This window comes from Vidua macroura, chromosome 2 (genome assembly GCF_024509145.1).
Source record: "Vidua macroura isolate BioBank_ID:100142 chromosome 2, ASM2450914v1, whole genome shotgun sequence".
NCBI lineage: Eukaryota > Metazoa > Chordata > Aves > Passeriformes > Viduidae > Vidua > Vidua macroura.
Genome location: NC_071572.1, coordinates 82,305,845 through 82,329,096, shown reverse-complemented (window position 1 = coordinate 82,329,096; position 23,252 = coordinate 82,305,845). Strand labels below are relative to the sequence as shown.

At 41.7% G+C, this 23,252-nt stretch overlaps 1 protein-coding gene across 1 annotated transcript in view; it reads right to left on the bottom strand.

The window, feature by feature from the left end:
• The window catches only part of FAT3 (FAT atypical cadherin 3), a 333,799-nt gene extending 328,379 nt beyond the window's left edge, over positions 1-5,420 (bottom strand). Inside the window, exon 1 of the mRNA XM_053970651.1 lies at positions 5,332-5,420. The gene's annotated coding sequence lies outside the window, so the exon portion shown is untranslated. The remainder of the gene's footprint in view (positions 1-5,331) is intronic.
• Between the last annotated feature and the right edge of the window lie 17,832 nt (positions 5,421-23,252).

Below are 23,252 nucleotides of genomic sequence, written 5' to 3'. Positions count from 1 at the left end.
AACTCCGAATTAAAAAAAAAGTCTGAAAGGGCATGAGGACATTTCAGTAACTTCCCAAGATGATACTGCTAATGCAGACTCACCAAGAACTCAGCAGCAAGGAAATGCTAAGGCAATTTGAATTAATTAAATCTTTAATAGGCAGGTGCTAGATTCAAAACTGTAAATATCAACTATCTCCACAAAATTCTCTGCCAAAAGGGTAGCTCTCCCAGCTAAGTCAATAGTATCCTCATTTTCAGAGGTAAATGGCACCTATAGCTTGTTCAGTGGGAACGTCACTGTTCACTACCATGGGAAACTTGAGTTCTTCACCTCTTCCTGTTTTAGTTTACTTATTGTGGTTTATGCTTATCTATCTATCATGAATGTCATGAGGTTTAATTAGTTTTGGTCTGCAAAACACACCAAGTTCCCCTGGAAAACCTGTATATGCAATCACAGTATGATCCCTGCAAGATAATTTTCTTGGCATCCCTAGAGGACCCAGCACAAGCAGCCAGAGGACAACTCCAAAGACCAGTTTGTACTCGATGCACAAAATTCTGCAATCTCCGTCCGTAGCTCAAGAATCAAGTGTTTCAGGGGCAGTATTTTGGTGCAACACACAACAGAACTGCTGTGGGAGTTAAAGTGAAAAGTGCTGGCAAAAACATTATCAACAGCATCTTTCAGCATAAATAAGGCAAGTAAAAAAAAAAAAATAATCAATGCAACAAAAACCTTAAAATGAAAATATTAGGGGAAAAATTGAAATCAACAATACTAACAAAAGCACCATGTGGGTTTCTTAAATATCCCAAACAGCTTAAAGTTGCCCAGACTCCTGCATTCATTAACTGTTCAGGACACAGATTTATTTATTTATGGCTCAGAAAAGAATTCCCAGCTCAGAAGCCTTCCAAAGAACAACCCTCCCCAGTTCTGCATGGGCACCTCAGCCAACTTGCCCTGCCATTTCTTATTCTGATGCTAATGCAGTTCAAACAACCCAACCCTGCATTTTTTATCTATGCAATAAGCCTATCTTTAGGTCACTTAGTTGTGTCAGTTTAAATCACAACATTCTCACAGAGAAAAAAAACTCTTTTTTTTTTTTTTTTTTTTTACTTCTGGGGACAGAGAAGGCAGAAGGGAAAAAAAGCTTATTATAAAAAAACCTATTTTTTTTGTTTGTGGTGCCTAGTTCAAGCCCCACTGAAACTTGTGTGAATTTAAACAGCAGTTGAACCACAAGACACAACAAATTTTAATTAAGATTTGCAGTTACCTTCAAGACAAGGTACCCTGAGAAAACCTGACCATGTACAGGCCTATCATATAATATTATTAGGTCTTATCCAAAGTCTGCTGGAATAAAAGCCAAGATTCTGTTGATCTCTGTGGGTTCCAGTTCTCTCTCCTTTGTAAAATAAGCCTGGATTCTGCTATTCCAGTTTTCACAAGCATCCACACAGGAATATTCACAAAGCTTCTCACAGGAGGGAAAAACCGTGAAGTTGAAGCCATCCATAAAAGGTACTGGATTTATTCCAGATGTGGAACTGTTTTTAATTAATTTGGAAGCATTTGAAGTATTCCCTCATTAAATATGCTTTACATTTTACACATACACATAGGAGAGCAAGAAAATCCAAAACTGAAGCCAAAATTATAATGTCTTATTAAAAATACTCTGACACCGCTCTTATTAAAATTAGGCTCATATGAAGACAAGATTTACAGCACTGCCATAACACACCAACACCCAAAGCACGCAGTTCCTGCACTGCCCATCCATCCCTAAGCAACCTCACCTTGACTTGGAGGACTCACTGGCTAGGAGCTCTCCTGTCTCCACTCAGCCCTACACTTCCCCACACAGGACACTTCCCACTGTGCCCATTCCCATCACACAGAGCAATCCTTGAAGTTCAAGATACCAGTTCTTGTCGCAGCATACGCCACAGCACGCGACGCAGTCGAGAGGGCCACCACACAACATCAGAAGGCTTCGACCCACACAGAGTAACACCATACCACATCAGAAGACTTCAGACATCTCCTCATATAGAGTAACATTACACCACTTCAGAAGGCTGCAAGCATCTGCCCGTCTAGTTTTTCAGTCCAACCTTTTATACCACTCATGTTCATGCATGGCACCTGTGTGCCCTCTGTTCCCTTTCCTGATGGGTCAGGGACCTGGGCACTCCAGGTCTCACTACCTCCAATGCTGCTCACCTGCCCTGCACAGCTGTAGCCAACTGGAGATGAGGCTCAGCTGCAGCCCCACTCCCAATTACCACAAACTGTGTGCCTACAAGTTCTCTACAGAAGGATGCAACAACTTATGGTAAATCTATGTGCCAAATCATCATTACTGGTAAAAACCATATGATATCCTGAGTTGGAAGGGACCCAGAGGGATCACTCAAGTCCATCTCCTGGGCCTGCACAGGACACCCCCCCAGGAATATGACCCCATGCCTGAGAGTGCTGTCCAAATGCTCCTTGAACTCTGTCAGGCTCGGTGCTGTGACCACGTCCCTGGGGAGCCTGTTCCAGTGCCCAACCATCCTCTGGGTGAAGAACCTTTTCCTGATATCCAACCTAAACTCTGCTCAACACAGCTTCATGCCATTCCCTCGTTTCCTGTCACTGGTCACCAGAGAGGAGAGATCAATGCCTGCCCCTCTGCTTCCTCTCATGAGGATGCTGAAGACCACAAGGAGAGCTCCCCTCAGTCTCCTCTTCTGCAGGACAGAGCCCAGCGAGAGGAAGGCTGTGTACAGAGGCACAGGGAGGTCCATAGGCAGAAACTCCAGCGCACGCGAAGCGTGAGTACGTTTCTGCTCCATCTAAACCTGTCTCAGGACACCGCCCACCACAGCAGCGGGAAGCTCCTTGCGAAGAGCACCTGTATCAGCCCACACTACGCCGCAGCAAGCACCGCTGCAAGTTCGCGGCACCCAGGAGACGCCGGCTGTGTCCGTGCTCGGTGCACACCCAGCCGCGGACAAGCGGCTCCCGGTGTTCCCCCGGCGGTGCCAGGCACCGGGATAAGCGGCTCTCGCCTCCCCTCTAGCGGCTGACCCGCCGCCGCCGCCGGTCCCGCTGCCCGCGGCCGGCACGGAGCTGCGTCCTGTGCGGGCACAGCCACCGCCCCCTGCGCTCCGAGCCACGGCCGGACAGCAGCACTGCTGCACAGGCAGAGCGCACAGAGCACAGCTGAGCACCTCTGGGCAGAAGCGCAGCTCTCCTGCTTCCACGGAAGCCCAAGATTTCCAGTTTTGAGAGGAGGTGAGCAAATTGCCATATAGTATGAAGAACCACAACTAAGTTCAGAGAGTTATATTTTTAATTGTCTCTCTTAGAGATCCAAAAGAATCACGTATTTGGTGACAATTAAACTCTCAAACTTTACCTGCCCTAAGACTAAGTTTTATATCAGACAACAATGGTTTTGTCTCCAAAGGTCAAATTTAATTCTAGTGATCGCCAAGCAGGTCAGTTTATCAGGAATCACAATTCTGCCAAATGCTACCAAACTGTGTATGATGTTCTGTTCACAACCAGCACAGCAACATTAACTTCACACTTCTTCACAAGTCGTTTTGGTTGGTTTTTTTTGGTGGGGTTTTTTTTTTTTTTCCCCTAAAAAAACCCCAAGCAGGAACATTCCAGTTTCTTTCCTTTGGTTGCCAGTGCTAAAATATGCTAACAACATTAAGGCAAGGGACGACTTGAAGAGCTCGCAATCTGTATTCAGCATAATTAGCAGATGCCAATTTAATTTATTACTGCTTCTTATACTGCCTTCTATATTATAAAAAGAATATCAATGAAAACCTGTTATCTAAATGACTGTTTTCTCAGTGCTGATATAATGCAACAACAATGGGAAAATAAGAGTCACAAAGCATGTGTTAGAAAATACCCGATTTTGAAATAACATTTATAAACAGCCACAGTACAGAAAGAAATTAATGCCTGCAGACAGGACTTTTCTCTCTTCCTTCACACTTCGTATTTTTAGACTGTTTTCAAAGTAACTACATATTTACTGGCATTCCTGGTTATTCAAATAAGCAATGCAACATTCCTGGTAAAGCGACACCACTAAATCAGGTTGCTCAACTGTCTCAGCCACTTATGATTGCAAAGCATGAGAAATGAGCACAGTTAAGATGCATTTTCCATGCAGAGAACTAACAGCTAAGAAGTAAGAACACAAATAACTGAAAGAAAACAAACCAAGCCCTAAAATCAGCCCTTTCCAAAATGCCAAGTAACTGGCTGTGTCACAGCTAAGGGGACAGTTACAGAGAGCACTTCTGCCTGCCTGCAAAGCAGAAACACATTAACACATTTTAGAAAACAATGCCCTCTTGAACTAAGAGGCTGTTGAAAGATGTATCCAGCACACACGCACAAAAAAGCAGTGCGCACCAAGGTTGTGGATTAAACAGGTTTCTAACACATAAATGACATAATGATCTAGTCCAGCATCATTCACTGCTAATTCTTCTTGGTGAAGATGCCTTCCTGCTTACAATTCTGCATAATACAATGCAGAGCAAAAAAATATTTTAATAAAGTATCTTCTGACTCTCAGGCTAAGTTGAAGAGCCTTGTAAGGCTATGCTTCTCCACAGCTTTAATCGATTTCAGCTATAACTTCATTTGCTATGCCTAACAGACAGTGTAAACTTCACCCTTCCCAGGAATTAAGAAGAAAATAACATTTCATACTCCCCCACTAGCAGTGTATGGAAAGCACAAAACAGAACTGCTGCACATATACCCCCCAATTAAACTGGTCTCTGTGGAAACTAATAACTTTCCACAGTATGCACTGTAATCCAAGTAATAATTTTAAACAGGCATAAGCTGCAGTGTGCTGAACTAAGGCATTCTTACCTTGAGAAGGGTGCTTGAAGACATTTAGTTACAGTTACAGAGGAGAATGTGCATGTTGCCAAGTATTTGCCATGCACCAGGGTTATGCCTTACCCCACATCTGCGCACACACACCAACTAGATGCATGTGCTCCCCAGGTAGAGAAAGAGCACTAGAAAAGATAAGCAGCAGTGATAATGCCCCAGCTTTATGTCTCAATCATTAGCAAGCTAAGCTGGAGAAACCATTTGAGATGAAAAGGGAAACAATTCCAAGAAACAAGATCTTTTTTCTCCTCTGGATGCAAAGAGCTTTGCTTGGGTGACCTATAAAACCTTAACACAAAAATCTTCACAACCCACCTCCCTCCTGAGCCACGGAGTTGCACATGTCAAATGACACCACAAACAATGCACAAAGACTAACAAAAATACTAAAGAACCCCTTACCTTTTAGTCAGAGTAAGTGACAGATAACAGTCATGAGAAACTCAGTTGGCACAGCTGCTGTACGTATTTCTCTGCAGACTTCTTTTTAGTGGTCCCAAAAGCACTGAACATAAAAAACCTCCAGCCTGCCTGCTTCATTCTTCAGCAACAGAGATACATGCTGTCACGGTAACGCAAAAAAAAAAAAAAAAAGGCAAAAGGAACTATAGATCTTAGTTTTTAAAGCCTTTGTGCTTATAGGGAAGAAAAAGAGAGAGTAGGGAAAAGAAAGAACAGAGCAAACACTTTTTCTAAGAGAAATGTGGTCTTGGCTATATAAGTAACCACAGCACAGAGACATTCAGTTTGAATTTCCCTGTTTGCAAGCTCCTTTGGAAAAATAAAAAAAAAAATCGGTCTTTAGGGGAAAAAAAATCAAATGCATGGTTGGGGGGAAGGGAGAGGAGGAGGGTACTGCTCCTATGTGACATACATATGGAATGAGCATTAGAACAATGCTGACAGGACAGCTAAGCAACTGCACTCTGGGGCAGCAGTTTTCAAAGCAGAGCTTTTGCAGCTTTGCAGAAAGGAGAGGAAAACAATTCAAATAAAAAAAAGCCCTCTGCAAATGGGGGGGCGGGGGGGGGGGGAAGAAAAAGCAAAGAAAAATAAAAGAAAGGAGCTGTTAATTCAAGAACAACTACCAGACTGAAAAAAAAAAAAAAAAAGAACAAAAATAGTTAGCTAATTTCTGAAAGGGGGGCGGGTGGGAACCGCCGCGACTGCTTCCCAGCGATGCAAGCAGAAGCCTTGATGTCTAGTGCACTTACATTTTATGCTGCGCACAGTGGGTCCCCTCCTCCCTGCCTCCCTCCTCCTCTCCCTCCCTCCTTCCCTCCGCCCTCCCTGCCTAGGAAGCTCTCTCTCCCAGGGGACAAGAATTCCAGTGGACCCAATTAACACTGTACTTTGCTGGCTCCTTGGTATGATCGATATTAAATAAGAGGAGTTTTAGCAGCATTGAAAAATAAAGCAGCCATGTAATGTGTGGCTGATGGAGACTGCATTTTTCCTCCTACATCTCTACTCCCCCAGTCTCGAAACGATCCAACGCAGCAGAAAAAAAAACAATTTCAAAAGCATGTGCCAGTACCAGTGAACCAAGCTGCATCAGATATTTGTTAGGAACTTGATGGGAGCCCTCGGCTGCTCATTTCACTAGCTTCGGCAGTACTTTAATAAAGTGGATTTACAAATCAATGGAAGGAATCCAAAGGTTCACAAACAGGCTCTTTCATCAGGTCCGCTGCCTGACCGTACAGGAAGTTTGCTGAAGGGGTCTGGGGACTGTTTCGCCAGCACACTTGTTTTCAATGGACTCCCAACAACACGACTTGTTTGGTTTGGTAAAAGAAAGGCAGTAAGAGGTTCACTGCTTTAAGGGAATGCAGCCTAGTGTGTTTACTGCTTCATTCCTGAAGCACGTGTGACAAGGCATCCTACAAATTGCAAATTATTTTCATTTGAAGAGGGAAGTTGTTGGGAGGCAGTAACCTTCTTTGGTCCTGTTTTCCCTGATCTATCAATCACAGATTGCCATGTAAAAACAACCTACTACAGGCTCTCTCTATAGAGGAAAAGCAATTACTAGCATTAACTCTCACAGTTGCAAATTAATACAATACAGTTCACAACTAATAGAGTCTGCCTGCAAGCTATTAATCTAAGAATAAATGGATGGCTTGCTTAAATCCAACTGGACTGAAATTCACAGGTTAAGTGGTCTCCTTTCCCTTTCCATATTTCTATTTGTATTTGTAAAACTCAGTGGAAAGGAAAGAAAGCCTTATTTATTTCCTGTGGCCAGTACAATTCCAAGCTAAGAGTATCCATCAGTGAAACTGCCTACAATTACAGGATTTCAGCACCAGTAGCTGCTTTTCCTTTTTTGTTTCTGGAGTGGCCATGATCTTCAAATTAAACCCAAAAAATAGCACTGAGCAATACCCTTGATTGAGCAGCTGCGTTGACCACTGATTTGAATCCATCTTGTTAAATTAATGTTAGATTACATTTCCATACAAATAAGATCAATTAAAAATACTCATAAAACCATGCGATCAAAGGCAGTGAAGAGTTAAATTAATTAACTCAAAAGGCCTCAAATTAAATACTGTTAAGGTTATGATTCTCCCTCTAGCTAACAGAGGGGAAAACCCAGCAGCAGGACAGATTTCTGTTAGTGTCTACAAGAGCAGATCCAAGTATCGCACCATTTGTTAAAAATTCTTTATGATGCCAAGTAACACCCTTCATAGTTAGATAAACGTGGGGCATGCAGAAATCCCAAGAAGTGGTCAACTATTGCAAGAAATATCACAAAGCAAAGGTTTATTTACATGGGAAGATCCAAAAGAGTGCAGCTATACTGCTTATAGACATGAAGGCATGTTTTTTGAGCTATGGTAATTCCTGTACTTGCACCTGTATTTGTGGTGAAGATGCTGCACTTCACAAGTATCCTTTAGCTGACATGGTTTTTTTTGAGCAAAGGGAAGGGAAGAAATAGGATCAGGGAAAAAGTACCCCTGAATAACAGGCACTAAGCAGTACAACACCTGGTGACAATTTGAAAGAGAGGAAAATATAAAACCTTCACTGGAAATCACAGGAATTTATGTAGAACATCATGTAGATCATGCTTCACAGTCGTTACTGACCCAGCACCACAGCATGGCAAACTGGATTTAAAATGTGATAGAGATCACTGATAATATCAACCTGATAGTGTCGGCAAAATGACATTTCTCTTTCAGTCCCCTACCCTGAATTAGGGGGCAATGCTAATTGGCTAAAGTGCTCCTGAAAGTGGCCTAAACCTTGTACACAACACTTCTCTCAGTAAGGGGATCAAATCACTTTGCAGTTGCTTTGGGACAACATCAGAGTGAATGAACACATACATACACTCCCCCTGGCAATCAAATTGCTTACACAAAAAAACACTTTAGTAAGGATATAATGCACTGAATCTACACTGGCAATGGAGACCCAGTGGGTAGCTGCATTTTGGGAAAGGTTGGGGTTTACAGCCACACAGGGGAACATAAGGGCTCGTGGAACCCATAAATGATCTATCAGTTGGTCTGTCATCTCAACACTCCCTGGCACTAAGAATGTCTTTATTATCCCTGTTTTGGAGATGATGATTTGATGACTGAAAGTCTAAATTGCCTCCCCAAGGAGATACAAAATGTGTTGGAGATTCCAGGCTTTTCAAGTCCTTTACTTGCAAAGACTGTTGTTCTTTCAAATGCAATCAACTGAATTTGATGTATTTTTAAAGTAAAGCTTTGTTCCTTAAAAAAATATCAGTACCATTCTAGACCACTCAAGTTTGAATCAAAGCAGTATTCATGGTATTAGAGGAACACCTGTGCTCCTTAAAAATTCTGTATGTGTATTCACTCTCAAGTTTTATTCCAAATAAAAATCCACACTATTTTACTAGAAAATAATTTAAAGATTGTTCGACAATTAGAATTACAGTCCCTGTTTGGTAGGACATTTCAAGGCACTGGGGAATTCAGTGAATGGATACCTGTTATGTATGAAGAAAAAGGGACAAACAACATTTCTCAAAATAAACCAGTATGCAGGATCAGACCAAGTTATTGGTCAATGTCATCTTAAAGTAAAAAATCTTGAATGCCACAGTGAAGGTCCCAGTCCCTCGCTGTCGACAAAACAAGCCCTTCTATTGCTGGAGGCAGGGAAAGAGGGATGTACCGCGGTCCTCACCTGGGCAAGAGGCTTCTAAAAAGAATCTGCCATGCACAAACATCCTGGTGAGCTGCCTGTGCTGCCTCGTTTGCCCCGGACAGCCTCTGCACACCCCGCCTGACAGGAACAGCCTTCGCAGATCAGCATCACCCCACACACACAGCCACCACTGCTACCACCATCAGACATGGGACCCTGATAATCATTCAAACAGAATCCACAGAACAGGACATATTTAGCCTAAAAGTATTTAGAAGAAGCACTGTGCTCAAAATTTGCTTTATTCATGTGAAAGGCAACTCCATGTAAGCTGTAAGGAATACCTAGCAGAAGTGCAAGATGGAAAGATGTATCAAAGAAAGAGCTGCTACCAAAAGAGAAAGAAGTCAATATTAGTAGCTGAGGGCAGGAACTAATGATCGCTAAGGGGGCAATATTATGTGATACAGAGGAAAAGCTCTGAAAATTTTTCTCGTCTCCTTTGGAAACTACACTGGAAAGTGCCAGCATTTTGGACAACCAAAATGTACCCTCTCTTTGGACAACCACAATCTATCTGGGTATTCCCAAGCACATAAGATTGAGATTGCAAACATGGAAGATTAGCTAAGTAAAAATAAATGGTGTAACAGAATTTCTATCAGCTAATCCACTTTATTACAGGCATCATCAACTCCGTTCATTATATAAACCTCTCAATTCAACTGTTCTCAAAGACTACAGCCTTTGGCACTATTTAAAGTTGCTTACATTTTCTTTCAAATATACTCATTTTGATTATTAAAAGGGAAATAAATTGGTTAGCTTTTCTCTCCTTTTTTGTATCTGTTTTCATAATACTACAATAGATACGAGAAAACATTTAACACACCTCAGCTTCATAACATCAATACTCAGAAACAAGGCTGAACACATGGTGATGTGGTCTTTGCTCAAGAATGTGAAAAAATGTCTGCAGATATTTTAAATATTTACCAAGTGAAGGGGATATATATCAGGTTTCAGAGCTCTGGATTAAACACACTTTCAAGAGATGATGATTCATGTTAATGTACATCAGTAGGGTTGGAGGTTTGCTTTGTTCTTTTTAATTTCTAATTACATTTTAGTATCAGAATAAACAGAGAGAACACATAAAGCCAGAAACTAAACCTAAACTAAAACAAAAGAAAAACAACCTTTTAGGGCACTTAACATCAGAGAAGGTTAGTCAGCCAATTACAATTTACAACCAGGCAGTAAACCATGGTAAGGTTCAGCTGACTAATGCTCTGTACCATTATGTAGCAAGTACCAAAGATAAAAGGCCAATTTCCTATTTGAAAATTGGGTTTCAGTAATGTGCAGCTGCCAGTCTGTGGGGCTGGGTGATTACCTCCCCGACAGCATCCACCACGGAGGTCCAACAATCCCAAACAGAGCTGCAGTGCCCACGACATCCCTCCCATGCCCCAATTCTTCAGAAGGTGTTCCTACTTCTCAGCTAGGCATGAGGGGCTCACTGTACTCTAGGCCAAATCAACCATGCTTTGGTGAACTGGGAATTGGGAACTCTTGTTTACATCCTTATGATGCTAACAAACTCTCTAAAGGCACTTTATTTCAAGTGACCAAACAGCCTTGATTGGCTCTGATTTTCACGTTTTAAAGTCCTTATTCAGTGGGTTTGCAAAACATACCCTTCTGAGAAAGGTCCTATGAAATATGACAGAACACAAACTTAGAAAACAATAGTTATTTCTTACTATTCCCACCAGAGATGCTCTCACTCTGCATGAGCAGGGTGGTAAATGACACTGTACCCAAAATCCAACTGCAGCACAGAGAAGAAAACCTAACCTAATTTTAAACAAGACTGAACAGCATGGAATAGCTGTTCACAGCAGTGACACTACAAGTATCAGCACAGACCACATAAATCTAATCAGGGTCCAAGTAGCTCTGACCACTGACCATACCACGATAAAGCATCTGTTACTGTGGCTTCATGGCAGACACAACCACTCAGGCAAGCTTGGTTAAAGCAGCTGGCACATTTCTCATGCTTCTGACTGTAGCATTAGGAAGATCTGTAATTTACTGGGGAAGATGGAGCTCTTTCTAGAATGAAGTGAAATGAAAACAAAATTAAAAAATAACATTGAATGATGGATAACATACTATTCAGCTGTAAGTGCTTGGTTGGTCCTAAGGCAGCTACAGGTCGTGCAGTACAGCTCCTGGGGCATCTGCCTGCCCAACTGCATCAGCCTGGGCTGATGCTGCTGCCAGCTTGATGCAGTCGATCCTACCAGGTGTTTAGGGTTCCATGATGTAGGTCTCATCCCTATCCCTATACCATGCTCACTCTGAGCATGAACACAGGACAGAGCTCTTCTCAAGCAGGTTTTCTGTACAACACCTCCGATCGCTTCTCCCAATTCAGACTGAGTTACTACGCTTTGATTCCTTCTCTGCAGCAAGGAAACCTTCCCCCACTGCTACAGCTTGGCAGCTTAGGGACGGAGCTGGCTCAAAAGCAGGGAGACTTGTATCTTAACAGAGCCAGAAGAGCCTCAAGTGATGGTTAGGACATACCAGCCAAAGTCTACTGAAGAAGGAACTTCATGGGAGAGTGGGAAGGGAAAATAAGTATGTATAAGAGCATTACATGTACCTAAGAAAATTGCTATGTAGTGGTCTGTGATTTCACTGAGAAGATTATATGGTAGTATGGCTCCATTGCTAATTTTGGTTACTGATACATAGGCCTTCTATAGGACATTGGCATACAACATGGAATACATTTTAAGTGTCACTTTGCTTGAATATGTATCTCCAACACATGCTAATAACAGTTAAAATGAAAAACTCTGCCACATCACAGATGCTCACATCTATTATCTTCGAAGACAGAAAGTAACTGCTAAGCATCATTCCTCAGAAATGGAGAGAGAATGTGGGAAAAGAGATGGATAAATTTGGCAAGAGATCTCAAACGCCTAGGATATCTGTCTCCCGCTCACTGCAAGCTTGCATCCTCTACTCCTCCAGTTTTATTTTAGCAGCAACTTTTCTAAGCACCTTTTGCAAGCCAGCTCAAGAGAACATGAAGTGTATTGGCACATCCCACCACTACCATCCTGTCACTGTGGTCAAGCAGTCAAAACCTTCATCAGCATATTTTCAGGATATGCGTTGCATCAGAGTAGTCAAAACCACTCCTTGTTATATGTGGACACCTCCTCTGACAATCTCCTGGGAAGATTCTGGAAAGATACAACTTGTGGGGGATCTCCAGGCACACCAGGATGGGGTGATTACTGAGCTCACCCTCCCATTTGATGGACATCCCTGAAGGTCAAGCTGGAGCTCATGCATGTTAGTTCCAGATAAATAGGTAAAAAGACAATTTTCTCCTCTGATGTTTCTCCACTGCTTGGGTAAAGCTTTTCTCACCAAAACTCTTTCCCTCTCCTTTCTCCTCTTCCCCTGCCCACCCTCCCCCTAGAAATGCTTCATATTTTATGGTTTGCCTATATAGGTCTCAGCTACCGTTTAGAGAGGAAGAAAGAGAAAATAGAGATCTCACTCTGAAAAAAACATCTATTTCTAACAGGTTTCCAGCACAGCCAGACTTGATGTGCCCATTATTAGGAGAGGTTGCACTCGTGTAATTGTCTTACAATTTTGACAGTTTCTGTCATTCTCAGAACAAATGTTCTAGAAGTTCTGCCCTATTACCTAAATGTCATCAAGTCACAATTTCCATCCATTTTGGGGAGGTCTTCTGAAGCAAAGTGCACAGGTCTTTAAAATGACTTGTGCTCAGGACTACTTCTTCAAAGGCTACAAGGCTGGTTGCTATGATTGCTGAAGATTAAAACTCTCAGGGCTGATGCCTTTATCAAACTCAAGCACCAGCTGTGGGAATGAGTCCTGAAGGTTGTGGAAACTCCACAAAAGCAGCTTCAGGGCTACAGGTCCTGGCAAAGGGAGCTGGAAGTGAGCAGATGAAAAAATGCAGCACCCTGTAAGAAAAAGGCAGCTGGGATGGTCTAACCTAGGTGGATTGGGATTTACATCCCAGTAAAAAGATAAAATAATAAAGGTTCAGGTTTCCCCTTTCAACTTAGTTTCAATGTACGTGACTCCAAGTATGGCATAGTAATAGGTATGTATCAGCCCTCTGGTAATTCTGGGACTAAACAGCATTCATCAACATGAATCCCAAAGGCAGGTACAGTCTACTTTTCGAGGCAAACCTCAGCCAGCCTCAGGAGGACCTCTGAACTCTTGGTTTACTATCTCCAGCAAAGATGAAAAAACAGGGCCCAGAAGAATCCATTTTTCTTAGATTCTACAGTATTGTCATGAGAAGAAAATTCACAGCTTCATCCATTTTCTCAGCCTGTTTTCCACTCCCTAAACCAACACAAAGAAGAGGGGAGAGGAGCAGGGGTGAATAAATTTATGTTGCCCTGGTTGCCACTTTCCTAACTCATTTTGAACTCATCCTTCCTCAACAAGTAGAAAGGTCAAGAGCAGTGCTGGACATCCAGGCCAAGAGACTCAATGAGAAGACAGAGCAGCACCATCTCCACCATGTGTGCCATGATTCAACTGGGCTCAATGACCTCCACTGCAAAACTCAGGCTGGGGTCTTTAGCTTATACACTGTAATTACACCCAAACCAAGACTTCATAGCTCCTTAAGTTCTGATATTTTACACAGAATAAAAATGTTAGAGCAAAGGACATCCATGTCACTGTCACTGCGCAATCTCCCACCCCATCTGAAGGTGGTAAACCAAGTTAAAATGTGACAACAGTTAGAACTGCAGACCATAATATCCAGCACTAGAAAAAAATGAGGGCAGAAGAAGAGAAATGGGATAAAATACAGCATATCCTTTGAGGTTAGGTTGTGCCGAACGACGGAGACAACAGGTCAGGGTTCACCACAAAGAAAGCAAAGAGTTCAGTTTAATTGTTACTAAGCTACATGGTACATGAATAATAGGGTTTATGGATGTTCCTGGCAGACACAGAGGGAAACCCATCCTCTTGGGGCAGCTAAGTGCTTGACTTCTGTGTATTTTTATGTGTTTGTCAAACACTTAGACACTATAGGCACTTAGAATCCTTTAAATAAATAAAATGCATTGTGCTAGTTCAGTGCAAAAAGGAACTGTATCACTGCATGTTAACTACTTTCAATGGAAATTATTACAGGGTATGGGCCTAAGTGCAGCCAAAAGAAAAGACTAATAAAAATAAGGTAGCAAGGAGAGAGGGGAGGAAATGTAAGGCTGGCAGAATTGCAGCCTAAAAAAATCAGAACAGTAGATCTGAGAATAGCTCAGATCATAAGACAGGGAGGGAGAGAAGGCACCTCCTATTTTACTGCGATTGGACCGGCTTACATTTCATTAGAGGGAATCCAGGATAGGCAATTGTGTAATCAAGAGCCAGACAGCTTTACTCATTTATAATTAATTCAGAGTACTTTGAAAGTGAGCTCAGAAAATAGCCAAGTGCTTTCCTTTAAGGAAACCTCTTGTAATGTTTCTGCAGGGCACCGCAAGCAAAGCAGAAGTTGTTCAACTGAAGACAAAAGGTTTTCTCCCGACATAAATGAATAAAATGTTACCCCAGGCAGTGAAGCAGTGAACATGGCCCATCTTAAAGGAAGGCTTTCATCCAAGCGCTGTATTTTTACAGCAAGAAACACCATTCTGGACTGTTTTACACCATTTTAAGGGTCAAAAGAAGTCTCAATACATTATGGACTGAGATGAAAACTATTCAGTCTTCTATCTATTGTACACAGAAAACTGTTCCTTAGAGGCAAGCATGAGTTTTGGCTCCAAAACCACAAGCAGCACTTCCACCTGCACAGAAGCACTTGCCAAAAGAGTAGACCTTAAAACCCAGCAGGGTTACACTGCCCCACATAGAGCCCTCCATCTCCCACAGCCACCACGCTGTGAACTGCGCTGTCAGCAGAGCCCTGCACGCTGGCATGGCCTGTTTTGTTCAGATCCTCAGGTATTCATTAGCTGTCCTGCGCCCACACAAATAATTCACAAAGTTAAATGCCGCCTTCCGTTTCATGTAGTCACTAATTTATCCGCACTTAGCCTCTCATCTGTAATTCACATTGACATTAATGAAGAGACCAATATGTGTGCAACAGAAGAGGCAGTCCAACATAAATGAGAAAAAATGTGGTCACCAGAAACCAATTATACATTTAAAACTGTATTGTGGAAATCACCAGAGTATTGAAATCAAGTGAGAAGGAAAACGTACCAAAACCACACACTTGGACTGGGGGAAGAAGCGGGGGGGGGGGGGGGGTTCGGCAGGGATGAAGTTGCACATACGATCAGTCTCAGCCTCATGCAATAGAATATAAATATTTAGACACGAACAGACCTCTTAAAATACAGTTGCAGAGTCTGCTGGCACATGGACAAACATACAATAAGCCCACCAATGTAGAGACACAAATCAGGTAAATCAGACATGAAATTGGCAGGCAACATGTGCAAGATGCATTTTGTAGAGGCAAAAATGTGTTCACCACCAAATACAAAGATGATTTTTCCAAGACAATCTGAAGCTGCACTTGTAAAAGAAATAAATATTTAAGGCTGTTTGTTCACCTAAATGCTGTAATGGAAGCACATGGTGATGGCTTTTCCCTCCACCAGCACTCTTCTTGCTACAGCAAGAAATGAAGGAGTTAAAGAGAAATACTTGAACAGTCTTGCTACTTGGAAAGCTGAATATCTTCAGAGATGGACCTGAAAGAGTTAAATCCTTCAGAGCTCAGATATTCTCCTGCCCATGTCTCATGGTAAGTATTAGAAGATTTATGTGCAATGAATTTCCAATTACTGTTCTGCACCAGCTGGGCTGTCAATCAGCCTGCCTATACAGTGCATGTCTTCACCTCACCATGTTATCCTTGCATGTAGAAGCACACACAAAAGCACGTAATTCCTATTTTCCTACCAACTGGAGTAGGTGAAATGTTGCTTTGGACTTTCCTTGCTATTCCAGTTTAAGGCAGGCATTATCTTCTCACCATGGTGTCCAGGAGAACAATTCCAGTAATGACTTTGAGACATCAAAAAGTATTTCAAAAGTGGAGTGACATTTCCTCCAAGGCTATTCCCATCAGCAGGGAATGCAGGTTATGAGGGAAATCTGGGAGGGATGCCCTAGGATCAGGACACAAAATTCTCCTATACTGTTATATGAGGTCCAGATACAAGAATTAAAGAAAAGAAAAAAACTCAGTACCTCATGAAATTTTTAATTACAATTTTTCCCAGATAAAAAAGTACAAAGTTGTCATACAACCAGATACATAGTAACTTCAGGATCTCCAAAAACTCACCAGATTTCACTTAAAAGGTATTATCTCCCAATAAATACTAAATTCCTTTATGGGCGTGTCACAATTTCATCTCAGTATACATGAAAAGTTCAGGAAAACAGGTGTGCTACTCAAGGTCATCAACAAACCCATTTTAATGGATTATCATTTATTTCTTTAATACTTGGAGTCATTCTTAGCACCACCACACATTCTTTACTTTATTTCTCAGCCACAAGACTAAGGGAAACGCTTGAATCCATAAACCTTTGCAGAACAACAGTAAGCAATATAACCAGTGATTAAATCTTGGTTTTGATGTAGAATTCAGCCTGAAGAAACATAATTAAAAAAAAAACAAAACAAAACAAAAAAAAACAAACCTAACCACAAAGCTCAGAAAATATGTTTTCCACTCCTGTTTTCTAAGATTTCCCTAAGCCATATCCCTGAAATAAAAAAACCGAAAACATCATAGACATGGCATCATTCTTAAGACTTTGACTGTTACAACATGATATTACCCCAGGCTGTTGTTTTTGCACCTGCATTTCACTTCCTAACCTGGGTTACAGAGAACATGATTCCTAAAATGTTAATAAGCAGCTATGTAAACAGCAAATCCATGCTCTATATCAGAGTGAGTGTGTTTTACTGCAAAGGTGGAGCATCCTGCGAAAGGCAGGACTTTGAGATACGGCGCCAAACCAGATCCGTTAGCAGGACCCGTAAGTTTTTTGTGCCTGTAGAGGCCTTAGCAGAGCATTCTGGAAATTTTCATCCAGGCTTGGCTGCCTACAAATAGAGCTGCAGCTCCCAGGGGCTGTGTGGTTGTGTGCTGCTGGTGTGCTCCGAGTTGCTAAGGAGATGGCAGAGCGAAGGCACAAACCGCGTGGGGAAACTGAGAGGAAAGCAGCACCGCTCTGGGGTCTGGCTGGGAGCCAGGGAGGTATCCTCCTGCAGCTATCCTCTGGATCAGAAGGAAAAAAATAAAAAGAGAAAAAAACTAATGGAGCTTCCCTCTCAGCCTGACACAGGCCAGATGCTGGGAACGCCAGGGCAGGAATTCCCATCAACAGACTCCTGAATAATTACAACAAACCATCAACCTTCTGGGCTCTCACAGCATCCCTGTTTCCTGAATCCAGACCTGGGTTCTTTATAACAGAGGAAAGTAATTATAGCTTATATTACAAAGATCCAACTAAAGGAAATGGAATTTTTGAATCCTTTTATTATTTTGCATGTAGACCAGTAAACAAGATGGATAGGCCAAAAGTCAAGCTTTGAATTGTAGCTGTGGAACAAACTACCTAAAGGAACTGAGACTAGTATGACTCCTCAGTTTTCAAATCTGAGCCAATTCATTCATCTTTGACTAGAAAATGCCCGACTGGACATGGAGTCTGACTCAAGACAATGAAGGAAAATAAGGGTCATCCTGATTTAAGATTGGATGCAGATACTACTGTCCATTTTAGCTGGTGAAACTACATACCCAAATAGGAGATAACTCAAATCACTGTGATGGTAGCAACCACTAGCAAGACTGAGTGCACACCCTGACAAGAGAAGGTTTTGTGTTTTCAGCATGAATGGAATTACAATTTTACAGGCATGTCTCAGGCTTACTTGAAGCTTATGCAGAAGCAACTTTACAAGTCCGTCTGGTGGACTGGAAAACTGCTTGAAGATAACTACATGAAAAATGTAAGAGTAATTTCTAAGAGCAAAACCCTTAGGAAAATAAAAATGACAAAGAAAGGTGTATGAATTCCTCAAAAGAAACAGGCAGATACAGAAAGAGGCAAGGCTGTTCCTGCAAATGCAGCAGAAATGCTTTGTGGTGTTAGCTGTAGTTTCTCACAAGATCAGTTGGTTAGGATAGAAAATTAAATGCTTTTGTTTCCCAAGACTCATCCACAGCTAGAATGATACATCTTAGCAGAACAAAGGCAGTCTCTCTTGCCAGCAGTATAAGCTCACCTCTCACTGGAAAATACAAAGATGTAGCAGAAAAGGTCTTTCTGGTCTTTCTTTCTTTCTTTCTGGTCACTGCTGTTTCAAGCCACAGAAGTATCAAAGTGTGTCTGACAGTTTCCCAGTATTAGGTGAAAGAGAAAACTGAACTTTTTTCCTTTCCCTGAGATAGCAGTGAAACTACACTAAGAATACTTAAAATAAAAAAGCACATAGAGCACGACTGATTTGAACTCTTACTATCTTCCATTTTTCACAGACGCTAATGCTAACAGTAACTTGCTCGCAACAAACTGATGGAAAGAGAAGGAACGTATGATCACGGCTTATTTCCCAGTGTACATATTTCTTAATATAGGAAAGTGTATGATAGATCTGCCACCATCTGATCTTGATTGTTGTAAAACCAGTCATTCTGCCTTCATCTGCCAAAAGAGTTTGAGAATTACTGGGGATATTTTTGGCAGCCTTAAGAACACAGAAGCACTAAGGCTTCTGTGCCTTACAGAACTCCCAGAGGACAGTTGAAAGTTTCTTAATAATTTCCATCTATTAAATGCCACTTTTCCACATTACTTGAGGATTGTCCAGTGCAATTTTAAGATAATTAAGGAAGAGGAAAGTGGGGAAAGAAGCTTCAGATCTTACTGTTGTTACTGCCTTTCTTTTTTCCCCACAGAAGTTTTATTTTTTATGACACTCTTAAAAAATCAGAAATCTGATCTTGTAGCTAATAAATTTTATGACATAATACATCCACTGAAGAGGCAATTTATAATAAAGATCTTATAAAATATTATTTCTCATAAATATAACCCTTAATGGAGTTGTGGGGGATCAACAACCCTCTCACATATAAAGACGGGGGGTGGGGGGGCAGGTGGAAAGTGGTGAGAGTTCTTATTTAATGATATACACTAGTTTTTGAAGACCTAACTTCCCATTTTGATTTCTGGGAAAAAAAAAAACATTGTCCTGATTCAACCACATTCCCTATGAAAAAAATAATTCTAATTTTTTCAGGAAATTACAAGGATGAATGAACCAATATAATTTAACAAAAGGCTGAATACAAATTATTTGCATAAGGAATATTATTATGGCCAAGATGCAATGGGAACAAATTGAAATACAGGAAACTCTTTTTAAATGTAAGAGAAAACTACACAATAACTTTTCCACCATGAGGTGGAAAAGGTCAGGCACTGGCACAGGTTACCCAGAGAGATTATGAAGTCTCCCTCTATGCAAATGTTCCAAATTCAACTGCTCATGGCTGTGAGCAATCTGCTTTCACTCGCCCTGCTCTGAGCAGAGGCTCACACTAGACAGCCTTCAGAGGTGCCTTCCCACCTCAGTCAGTCTGTGATTCTTTGACTATTAAGAACAAAGATCCAAATTTACCAATTGTGTTAAGGATGAGTATCGAATTTAATCTAGTCTCAGCTATACAAATAAAGAATTTAATTTTGGAAACTTAAGCCATAAAAGTGGTAATAAAGTGGCCTTTTAAATGAACAGAAGTCTTAAGTAATCATACTTCACATTTGCTAGCCCACAGAAGAGTGTATAAAAAAGAAAAATACCATTTCTTTTTACATACCTTATACTTCCAACACTTCAAGTACTGTGCCAAGAAATTCTCCATTTTCCAATTAAAGGAACAGTTTTGCAACAGGGATTCTGGATTTATCTCTGCACATTGCTGTAATAGTGTTGATGGCTATGACCTCTTTTCCTGTCAATCTTTATTTCCATATGCTATCTGATTGACTGTCACATTTCTTGTATTTCCCTTTATATTCTCTCCATTTCCTAAGCGTTAAACTCATGTATTCAAAACCAATACCACAAGAAAGCTAACAAAGCACGCAGCCCTTTGCAAATGTACAAGAGCTAGTAATGAAAGCCTCTTCCAGCCAAGTCAGAAATGCATTTCACACCACTAAATGATGCTCTGTCCAGCACTCACTGTGTAATTCTTCAGTTATTACTTCTCCATCACTGCCAAAGTTGGAATTAAGTGGCATTAGCAGTTTTGCCATCAATACCACACATTCAGCACAGGTAGACTCACAGCTCTTTCAGACAGGTGTAAGAGGGACAGGAAAAAACTGCAGGACCTCAACCTCTGCTATGAGCAGAGGGCTGGAGCATGGACAGGCTACCAGATTTTGAAAAGCTAAGCTGAACAGCAACAGCTGAACAAGCAATACCTAGGGGCACACAAATCTGGAAGATAAGAGAGAACACAGCAAACACAATGGTGCAAGTCACTAGAGTGCAGTGTTAGCGAAGGCAAGTATTTAAGGGCCAGCAAATTATATTCATAATCACCTAAATCCAAGTATTTCTACGCTGTCAGACAAAAACTTTTCAGTCTTCCTTTAGAACACAGATGTTAAAAAATAATAAAAAGTTGGGGGGGGGGGAAGAAGTGTCCAGTTAAAATATACTCAAGATAGTAACATCTTCACATTGTAGAAACTCCACATTCCAGAAACTCTCAACGCTCACTGTGCTGGTTTACTCTGTGCATTTCTCTCAGCCAGGCTTCTGGGAGAGGAGGGAACTGTGGGAAGACTCAATACAGCTTACAGGTTTGTGTGCATTAGCACTGTTAAAATATCCAAGCTGATGAGATTTAAAGGATTTATTTCTCTGCTGAAGCAAAACCATTCACTGGGTCAAAACTGAATAAAATTTGCATAAATGTGTGGATTCATACAAGCCTGTTTTATAAAAAGGCTACACTGACAAGTCTGGGCTCCTTCTGAGCATTCACTGCCATCTCTCCAGAGGTTCAAGTTCCCTCTGCTGCCCTGATAAAGAGGCAGGGGGAAAACAGGAGCAGCAAATATCACTTAGCTGAAAATGGGCTCACAAAGCTTTCAGAAGCTTACTGCTGGGAGTGCAAAGAGTTAAACTCCACAAGGCATGTTCTGATCTCACACATCAGTGAAAAAACAGCAGCAGCTCTACCCAAAGCAATGCTGCAAAATAAACATGAGGCTGAATCAGACCCATAAGCTCTTAAAGAGAACAGGGAGCTAGATATAGATATGGATTTCCCAAGGTGAACCATTTTTGTACCAATGCAACTTCCAGACATTATTTTTCAACCTTCTTCAAGATTCAGGTTTGATTTCAGGCTAACAACAACCAGTCGGAACAGCCACATGAAGTAAAGCTGAAGAGTACTTAAAAGGGGTGAGAGAATCCACCTGAAATAAACATTTGGTCAAAAACCTCGGGGCTGAAAAATAAAATTGCAGTCAGCACAGTGGAATCAACTTCAGCTATGCTCTTAATGATAACAGTGAATTACTCACTTACCATGTGAAGTTGATACAAGCTAAGAAATTAAATTAAAAAACCTTATAGGTGCACCTTTCATTATCTGGGCTGAGGAAAGGGTGCAAGGGGGGTGAGGGCGGGGGGCAGTGCTGCATTTAAGCCACATATTTAAGCTACAAATAAAACTCTTAAAATTTCTCTTAGTATTAACACTGCCCACCTGCAGTCCCCACAGGGTTAAAGTTGGAGAGCTCAACCCTGCTTCTCAGTTTGGAGCTTTCTACCACTGTGGCCAGCTGTTAGAGCTTAGGCATATCATCAGGAATCCAGTGATACAGCAAAGGTCTGAATGCACACATACAAATGCACACATACATTTGTGACTCCCTGTAAGCCGAAAGCTGACCAAAAAAGTATGCCCATGACTAATAAGTCCCATCATGCCTTCTAAGCCACTTCAGTATAAACTGAAAAAAGAATGCAACATTCGTCAAAAACAATAGCTTTTCTTAGCAAATCTTTTTGTTTACATCAAAGTGGGCAATTTATGCTTTTTATTTTGTTGAAAGTATCAAAGATACTCAGCTGTGATAGAGACACAACCACTTGCAAATCAGATTCTGTTCTGAGTAGTTCTGTTCTGTTAGTTGCAAATACAACTAATTTTGTTTCCTGCACTGGTCTAAGGAGTCAGAAAGAAGTCAGAATTCAATCACTAGTGCGAGCAGCAGCACATTTGTCTCTCCAAAATAGCAGATAGCCAGGGGCATGAGGCATGGCTCAGCCAGCCGGGTCTGTGAAGCGAGTCAATCTCCACGCACAACGGCTGTGCTGGAGCTTCTTCATCCTCCAGGCTTGGGAAAGGTATGACACAAAAGCGAGTGGACAGAACTGGTGAGGGATGGAAACATGAATGAAAATTAGAATCAGGGAATTAATGTCAAGCAAGAGGCAAATATTTTCCTTTTTCCTCTGTTTTTCTTTATTTTAACTTTCAAAACGCTGCCAAGAGAAGGAAGGGGAAAAAGTTCATGAGTGTGACAGCATCACTGGAAGACTCAGACTGAGAAACTGGCAGCTCAGACATGCCAGGGCATGGCCCAGGCAGGGACATAGCAGTGGGTTGTGGTCCCAGCCACTGGCCATGCAGGAACACCATATAGGAGCTGACAGGGTTTCCTCGTAGAGAAGGGCTAGGCTACTCCACAAATGACAAATAAAATCGGGTTTAGAAAGTGAAAAGTGGGTCACAGCTACAGAGAGAAGCATGAGCCCAATGCAAGGGCTGTGTGCAGTGGGCAATGGAGAAGCAATCAGCAGGGACCTCAAGGCCTTTATTAGTGGTGCTATTATGCAAATTTGGCACACTGACAGCATCAGCCTGTCAGTCTGGTAGCAGTGAGCTGCCCTAGGCAAATGCCATTAAATGCCCCTTCTCTACATTTCATAATGCTTGCTTTACCCAACAAAGGCCATGGTTCTCCCCTCCCAGCACTGTCGTTCCCATCCT